Source organism: Poecilia reticulata, linkage group LG21, assembly GCF_000633615.1.
Source record: "Poecilia reticulata strain Guanapo linkage group LG21, Guppy_female_1.0+MT, whole genome shotgun sequence".
NCBI classification, from domain to species: domain Eukaryota; kingdom Metazoa; phylum Chordata; class Actinopteri; order Cyprinodontiformes; family Poeciliidae; genus Poecilia; species Poecilia reticulata.
The window spans coordinates 22,059,262-22,068,678 of record NC_024351.1 but is presented as its reverse complement, the minus strand read 5'-3'; the positions used below and the strand labels follow the sequence as shown (position 1 = coordinate 22,068,678).

The 9,417-nt window shown below is 40.1% G+C and overlaps 1 long non-coding RNA gene across 2 annotated transcripts; it reads right to left on the bottom strand.

Moving 5' to 3' along the window:
• Positions 1-1,218: 1,218 nt before the first annotated feature.
• On the bottom strand, positions 1,219-2,069 carry LOC103458027 (uncharacterized). Of its 2 annotated transcripts, XR_001776084.1 has the most exons (4): positions 1,994-2,069; positions 1,773-1,916; positions 1,363-1,439; positions 1,219-1,253 (listed from the first exon to the last, which is right to left on the bottom strand). It is a non-coding gene; the product is annotated as an uncharacterized LOC103458027 (long non-coding RNA). The 2 variants fall into 2 exon arrangements; XR_532514.2 differs by lacking the exon at positions 1,994-2,069 and having other exon boundaries at positions 1,773-1,947.
• Between the last annotated feature and the right edge of the window lie 7,348 nt (positions 2,070-9,417).

The window sequence follows — 9,417 nt, the reverse complement described above, 5'->3', positions numbered from 1 at the left end:
CATAGTTTGGGGACCACTGCTTTAGCGGAATGAAACTTTGACACAGTGACAGACTTTTGCAGGTCATTCACAAGGATTGTGACTTTAAAAACTGTAATTCATAATTACATTTTTCAGAATTTGCAGTGTCCCATTGTCACCTGAATTCTTTTCTTTAATAAAAAACCACATCAGCTGAGAGCACAGGTTTACTTTAAGCCATGCCTGCATCAATAAGTGGTAATGATGAACAGATGGTGTGTGTTGCACTTTTCTTTTATGTTAACTTGATACTTACTCTATATTTCTGTACATACCTCCAACTGTAAAGCTGATCTGGTCTCTTTCTGAAGAAAGGAAACACTTGATAGTGACGCTGAGCTCAGCAAAGTTAAAGTTAAAAACATCACTTGAAGCGAGTGAAAAAGTCAACAGCCAATCGAAAGACTGGAAACAAAGCTGAAAACATCTTGCACATTGGGATCCAAGATGTCACATCATTTCATGTGCAAATGAAGCAGTCGAGAGCTGGTTTTCTCCCATTTCATCTCCTTCGTCATAATTACATCTTCCTTTCTCCCCCGGCTTCCAGCTCCCACTTCCCTTCCTCCTTCTGGTTTATTATGCACAACAGTTTCAGATAAGTTTCTGTTGCCAGGTTCCCTTTTGTGTGTCCCAGATAAGTAGGGCAGCTTCAATCATTTTTACCAAGGCCCACTTTGAAAGCTAAACTTCACGTCTTCTGGAAATGTTACTTCCTTCGCTCCTGCAGCTCGCACCATTTAAGATCTGATTCGGCAGAATCTTACTGAACGTGGCTGTGGTCAGTGAGTCAGCCTTTCAGGTGTGTGTGTGTGAGGAGACACCAAGATGCTTTCCTGGCCACTGAGTTGGATGATCACTGGTGAGAGATCTGTCCTGGAAATTCATGGCTTTACTCGGCCATCCTGCCTGAGTCACATGATGAGGATCCACAGATGGCTGAGTGCACAGAGCAGAACCGCTGTGTGACTCAGGCAGCGTGAAACCCATTTCAGTAATGAGCTCCAGACGTCAGAGGAAGTGCATGTAGACAAAAGAAAGTTCAATAAGGGTCGATAAGGCTGCATTTCCTTTACACAAAACTTCATCAATATTCCGCTAATGTCGAAAAAAAATTAAATAACAAAGACAATTAAAACCATAAGTTTGTTCACGTGATAAGTCTTTACAAAACAAACCTCCAACTGCTTCCTGTCGTCGTCTTCTTCATGGTTTGCGCCAACATCCGGTGGCTGGCCATGTGACATTTCAATTTTGTGAATTTAACAAATTTTGATATGGCCAAAAAAAACTTAATGTGTGTGTGTGTGTGTGTGTTTGTAATTACTCTCTAACAAATACCTTTCCAAGCTGGACCTTTGATCAAAACCCTTAAGGGGAAACACACACCAGCCTGTCCATCCTTCACGGTTCACAATCTGAGAAAGGAAAGGAAAAAAAAAGGAATTCTGTAGGTATGAGAACTGTTTCAATGCAACAATATTCTGTTTCAAGGGATTGAATCAGAATGAGTACTAAGCGAATATATTGATCATATATGATTTGTATTCATAAAGGCATTTGAACTGCAGGCAGGTAACACAGGGAAATGTGACCTGTCATAATCTGCAATGATGTAGGTTAAGCAAAAAAAAAAAAAAAGTCCATCCATCAAATCCACCTTAACCTTTTAAAAGTGAACTGTCTGAAGTTCCCTTCAAAGATCCACAAAACACAAATGTTGGAAGAAGCAGTGACTCTTTTCCACTAACCTGTACGTATCGTTGCTCAACTCAACTCAGGATTTCCTCTGGTGACTGTCTGGTCTCTGTCCTCAGATCCGACTTGGCTGCGATTCCACACATGCCAAGTCCTACTGAAAGTTTAACATCAGAAGACTGGTGGCTCCTGATTGGCTGGGGGATGGAGTCACTGGCTGTGTCACAAAGCGACTTTGTTGCAATTATCCAACCAGCCATTTCTCAACACTCACGACAGATGGAGCAGAATGTTCAACATGGCTTCATGTCCTCCACTGTCGCCTGGTGTTGTGTTACTGATCACGTCGTGCTGCCTTAAACATCGCCCTGCCCCCTGACGACCTCCACCAAGCTGGAGCTCAACAAAAAAACAAACAAACTGTAGAGCAGGACTGATCCGAGTCGAGCCGCGCTGCCAGGTTAGTGGAGAAGGTCCATCATTTGTGATCCTAACTTTCCTAAAAGAGGAGAAATGTTCAACAGAGCTTTTATCAGTGGAGAAAAAAAGCTGATAAATAAGTAAATAATTGTTTTTAACTGTTGTTGAAGTGTTTTCTGATCATATATGAGATTACTGTGTTCACAGAATCTCTTCTATTTTGTCTCATATCAGACAAGTTGCTATATTTAACACTAAGCTTCAAAGCATGTGTATGCATTGTTAAAATCTCTCTGCATTTAAAAAAAAATTGAACAGGGAAACTTTTCTGCATGTCTCACTACTTACTGCCCAGTGCACTCAGAAAAGGATAATAAGCAATCAAGAAGAGACAATAATAACTGCATGTTGTCTGTTTCCAGCTTGTTGTGGATCTACAGCCAGAGAGGAACAAACATGTTCCATCAGCAGCTCACCCTGTTTGTGGCCTGCAGCCGTTCCTCCATCACTTCCAGCTGCTCAGGATCATCATGTGTTGCTCCTTCTATCTCATATCATTAGTGCTTTTTGTTTTACTGTGCGGTAAAAGAAACAATGGTCGTGGTAAAGAAGAGTAGTCGATGTGGATATGTCTTTTTTTTCTCAGTATCAGTCTCCAAAAACATCTTCTTTAAAACCTTTTTTAAAACTTAATGATCAAACATATTTAAAATGTTCATTTGAGCAACAGAAACCTCACAGTTTGACAAATAGAGAACAAGTTTGACGCTCTGCTAGCTCGTACTTTATCTCCTTTACAAACAATAATGTGAAACTGTCTTGTTTTCTGTTGCTGCTTTTCATTTCTGTCCATGCAAATCCAAATCCAGACTTTGAGCTTCAAAAAGAACAAGAAAGAAATGACATTTTCTCCTGACATGAAATGGGGATTTTCACAAAAACAGAAGCTGAAAACTTTTTAAAACGTTCCGTTTGGCCAGAGTCATTTTGTTTGAGTGTATTATTTCAAAACAATTTGAAAACAACATATTGAATAATTTTTTCTCTCTTTGTTCTCTCTTTAAACTACTGTTGTGTGATACTGGGAATTTTGGTATTGATCTGAAACCAAGTAGAAAAAAAAATTATTGAGTGATTGGCCAAATCACCAATTTGGCCAATCACACCCACCACACCCACCACAACCTGCCACCTGCTCACAGTTCCAAAACCATTGGTAAATGGTTTACTGACCATGGTGTTACTGTGCTCAATTGACCTGCCAACTCTCCTGACCTGAACCCCATAGAGAATCTGTGGGATATTGTGAAGAAAAAGTTGAGAGACGCCAGACCCAACACTCTGGATGAGCTTAAGGCTATCGAAGCATCCTGGGCCTCCATAACACCTCAGCAGTGCCACAGGCTGATAGCCTCCATGCCACATTGAAGGCTGCAAAATGATTCCTGACCAAGTATTGATTGCATAACTGAACATAATTATTTGAAAGTTGACTTTTTTGGTATTAAAACACTTTTCTTTTATTGGTTGGATGAAATATGCTAATTTTTTGAGACAAGGATTTGGGGTTTTCATGAGCTGTGTGCCAAAATCATCAGTATTAAAACAATAAAAGACCWGAAATATTTCAGTTGGTGTGCAACGAATCTAAAATATATGACAGTTTAATTTTTATCATTACATTATGGAAAATAATAAACTTTCTCACAATATGCTAATTTTTTGAGGACCTGTATATGTTACTGGACTGGACATTATGAGATTTATCGTACGTCACACATGAGCCATTTCTGTCCATTGAGTCAGGAATATCGGTGGTCAGGAAAATACTACAATGACGCAAATAATTAGAACAACTGACGCAATGTTTAGTAGTTAATTCAACCATGGTAATAAGGGCTTCAAATTTCACAGGTGAGGAAAACGTTTTAATTTAAAGAAAACATTGAACAAATGAGCAGTGGGTCAGTTATACTAGCCTAACTGTGGTTAGCCTGCTACTGACTTTGATAACCTTAACATGTGCTGCGCAGTTCAGTGTGTTTTGGTTCCGTTGGCACTAAAACAGGTCAACCCGCCACCACGTCATCAGTAGAGCAGCTGTTTAAATCAGCTAATCAACCGCCGCTGAGCTCAGGCGAAAACTTAATAATTATCCAAATTTAGACATTAAGCCTGACAGCATAATGTAACAGACTGGATGTTTTGTTTTAGTGTTTTTGCTACTTTTTTGTGTGGGAAATGTTTGTTTTTTGGTGTTGATTCCTCTGATCGGTAATCTCTGCTCTATGTGCTCGTTGAGCTGTTGTCTGTCGGTTGCCAAGGCAACGGGTCCGCGTAAAGCGACACACAGAGCGAGAAAAGGCAGAATAAAAGTTGTTGGAGTTATTTTTTTCTTTATTTCTTTATCCATTTGAATTTTGTTACTTTATTCTTAAATTTCTATTTTTGGTATTATTTACAGAGTTTATTTGTAGGTTGATAATTGTTGATTTTATTTTTTTGTTTTATTATTTTTCTTATTTGTTTTCTAAATTTAGACAGGAAGTAATGTGGGTCAGTCCACATAGATAAGTCCAGGGGCCTGGTGAAGGACCAGCAGGCATTTGGGTTTGGAGCCGATGGTTTTTAAGAGCGGTAGCATGAGAACAAATGAAAGTTTGATCTCTGTAATTGTTTGGTGAAAGAGGAAAATAAATCACCGAGATCAATCAATAAGTTTGGACATTGAACCTTGTTTTGCCTGTGTCGAGAATCATGACCCCAGTGCCTTAGTAGTGGCTTGGTGGAACTTTTATYGGATGTTTGGCTTGGCAAACAATCAGAAGTGGTTCTGTTTGGTTCTTCACCTGTTTATCAGCTTTATTGTACCTTTATTGTGGCGCACTGTCTGCAGCCGCTGCAATTCCTAAAAAAAAGCGACAAAAACTGAGCTAATCCCGTGAGTTCTCAAAACGAGATGATATTTATAACAGTCGTCAAACTACGGCTCCTACATCATATTTAAAATAAAACGATTGACCAATATAAGTAGATATTCACCCTTTCTTGTATCTTGACAGAACTAACAGAAACTAAAGTGTTTATAGATTTATATCATGGAGAATTTATCAAACATCAGTTTTCTATTCTTTATTTAAAGTCGTATTTAATGAATATATCTAATAACAAATGATGGCGCTATATTTTTGTGACAGATTTCTACTTGTCCTTTATTGGGATAAAATGGTTTTCTGGACACAATGAATCACATAGTGACCAATAGGCGCTGTCCAGTCCAGTAATGCATATCAATTAGCAGGAGAATGAAAGATGTGAAAATATTAACTATACTACATTAAGAAATTGTATTTAAGCCTCGGTGCTACATGAAGCTCATTTTGAAACAATGCAAGTTAAAAACAATATCTCATACATATATTTTTCCAGATCCGCCCCTGGATCCATCACTAATTATTTAGATTCGGACTCAGGTATTCAGCGAGCCAATCATTCCATTCTTTGCTACTGGTTGGTATACGTTAAAGACATTCTATACACCTGAAAGAGTTTACATTACTAAAGCCAAAGCGTGACACACAACACAGAACGTGTCCACTGTGATATATTGCTCCTCGTCTGTGTGAAGCCACAGATCAAGTTCTGACAGCTCGTACAGAGAACCCATCAATCCGTCTCCTGTCAGGCTAACAGGCTGTCGTGTCAGGAGGGTTCGCTCCGAAGCAACGGGCCTCAGCAGCACATTCATCAAATCCAAGCCGCCCCTGAAAGTGTTCATTCAAATGGCATCCTGTCGGCTTGCGAGGCTTTATGGGAACATATTGGAGCTAACGAGCTTGTGGCTTATCGGTTTGGAGCATGCTTCAGCTGGTACCTCGGCCTGATTTAAACAGCTTGATTGATGGAACGGATTTGTGCCGCTGCCAACTCGCTGCGAAGCCAATCACCTGGTTGGAGCTTCAGCTGCTTGGAACTGATTTCAGAGCAACTTGGCACAAGTTTCAAACCGATCACATCAATAGAAGATTCATAGTTTCCGAGGTGAAAGGTTTAATGTAGGCTTTATGTGAGGGTAACTTCGTTCTAAATAAGAGGTATTTTGTTGAATGTTATTTTAAATTTGGCTGCTTCCCTGACTGAGCAGTCGGCTATCAGAGCCATGAGTCATCAGATGGAGACAGAGGGACACACGGTATAATCCCCACCGAAAAGACGATGCAAAAATAGTATCCTTGGTCTTGATTTTTTCTTTTTGCACATGCTGCCTTCTACGTATGACAGCCGGAGAGGGAGATGGGTGAGGGGTGGCAGGGATGGTGATCCTGGGACAGAAGGCATGATTGCTTCATTTGTTTCCTGTCCAACTCAATCGTGTTTCAGCGACTCATCCTGAGATCCCTTTGATAATGTTCTACTACTCTGATATATTCACCTTCTGTCTGCACAGGAACGGTTCTGTGTGAAAAGCCTTGAACCTTTAAATAACTCCTGCATTTCTGGTGGAATCTAAAAGATCCCAAAAGCAAACACATCGATCCCTGAACTATAGGAACTCTGTCCAGAAGCGGCCGGCCGTCCTGAAGCAGTTCAAGAGTGCAACCAAATCTCATGAGGCCACCAAGAACCCAGAACAAAATCTTAACCAAAAAAGTCTTGGTGATCTCTAAATTGCCTGGCCTCCTCCAGCCAAGCAACAAGCAGAATTTGCTCATGTAAGATTTTGAGCTGGTACATCTAGACGTGACGCAAGAAAGTTGAAAAATTTTCATCTTTTGTCGCTATCGTGTCCTGTGTGTTGGGTTCACCCAGAGTAGTGGAGAACTGTGAGACGCTCAGCGTATTGAGCCCATAAGACCGGATAAAATATGTTGTGTACTGACAAAACCAAAGTGAAAGTTTGGTTCAGTTTATTATTCAAATAACAAAAAAAATAACTAAATATCCATCCATTCGTCCAGCGAGTCTCTGAGTTTGCAGCATTCACTCCACCTGAAAACACTCCTGCGCATTGAGGCAGTACCGAGTACAACTGCTTTTTCATCTTTTCTGGGGAGTGCAGATTCAGGGTTTGGCACTATGTAGCGGTTTAAATACATCCTGAACAAAAAGTAAGGGCAACCAAAACCAATTAAAGCAACAACAACCCAGTAAAGGCAACAACAACCCAGTAAAGGCAACAACAACCCAGTAAAGGCAACAACAACCCAGCATAAAAACGAGTTTTTATGATCTCTAAAAATCATAAAAACTATGATTTATCACACTTCTCATGATTTATCACTAAACTTCCAGGAAGTAATGTTCAAACAGGTGGAAATGGTTTAGATGTGCTGATCTTTGACAGACTGGAATCCTTCAAGTAAAGACAGTGAGACAGAGGGGAGTGTTCATTTTCCAGAGATTGTTTTCCTGTTTCCAGGATTTGAAATGAATTCCTGAGTTGAATACAAGGCAGACATAAAGGCAAGGCATGAAATCCTTTAAAAAAGAGAAAAAAAGGATCAGAAAGAGTAAAATTGCCTTTGATGTGTAATAAATGCTTTAATACTCATCCATTTTCTACGAGGAGGTAGCTACGGGAGGCTTAACTTTAAGCCAAGGGTTTTATAATAATTGATTTTTTTCCTACCTTTTACTACAGGAACATATAAGCATGAAAACAGTTAAGGTTTAGTCAGTGACAGACAGACAGCTGAACATGTCAAATCAGGCACGGTTTGAATGCAGATGTAAATAGTGACACCACAGTCCAATTTGACACCACTCCATTTCTGTTTACATTTCGTGAAGAAGGGAGTTGCTCTTAGTGTCTTCTTCAGAGGTTCTGGGTCTTGGTGCAGCGCCCCCACCGGCGGGGAGGGGAACGGGAACGGGCTCCCCTCAATAAGTCATTAGAAACCAAGGCAGCGCCTTCATCCTCTAATCACTTCCTGTCGTCGCCTTCTTCGTCGTTTTTGCTAGGAGTATCATGTGAATGTTGATCATGTGATTCATGTGGTGCAAAAAAAAGTGTTTCCATTGTCGTTTCGTGAAATAAAAAATAAACACCTCATTCCAGCGCCAAAACGTTTTTATTGAAAAACGAGAGTTTGTTCGAAATTTGAAAACAAATGAATCAAATCTATTTTCAAAATGGTCATTGTGGGGAGGCAGCTAGTGTGAGCTGAAGCTGCGGATCTGTGCTGATGCAGCTGAACCTGTTCCTTCCTGCAGTCGCTCGTCTTACCTGTTACATGTCCTTCAGTCCTGATGGAAGAACCTCCCTGACACTATCAGTCTGTTAGTCTGTCTGCCGCCTCCTGCTGATGTTCATATTTACACAGTGGCACCACGCCGGGCCGGTTTAAAGCTAATCTAAAGGTCTTCCTCCGACACCGGAGATGCACACTGGGAGCAAATGGAGGTCCTGCTGGGGAGAGTACAGTACACACTCACACACCGACAAACTAACACACACAAACACACTCCATAATCCCTGTAGATGTGAGGTGAGAGCGGCTAAATGGCTGCCATATTGAGCTGCTGGAGCAGGGGCCTCTTTTATTTATGCACCTGACCAGGTTTAGCTCGGCTACTTTAATGAGCTCATTCCTGCCGCAGAAGATGGAGGGAAATGGAAATGATTGTATCTGATTTTTCACACATTATGAGGAGCTGCCACACAAGTTTCTGTAAAAAAAAACATGCACACACACACACACACACACACACACACACACACACACACACACACTGTTTATCATGAAAATATGTAAAAAATAAAAAATAAAAATGCGTATTTTAGGCAACCATAAGTTTTATCCTAATTCAAAAACCACAAAAATACCCAAAAATCTGAATTTTGATAATATATTGTTCTTCAATAATAAGTATCGGTATCAGTGATATTCACTCTGTTTTTACTTAGTATTGGATTATTACCAAATATGTGGCATTACACACCTCTGTCACACACTTCTCATGATTTATCACTAAACTTCTTTACATTTATTCTATACTTGTGATTCTCAGACCTCTGAGCTCTGTGGTTGTAACATGACAAACTCATCAGTGTTCAGTAATATTTTTGTAATATAAAATGTTTCCATTTACATCGAAGAAACTCCCACATTTTTGAGGTGGAACGACTGTTTGTCTTTGTGACCCCAGGCTTTAGTTTTAGGGGCATCACAGATGGAAATAAAGTTTCCAATAAAGAACACAGAAATTTTTCTGGCAAATTTCTGAGATTATTCTCAAAATAGTTTTCAAACTCAAACATTTTCTGAACCCCCCCCC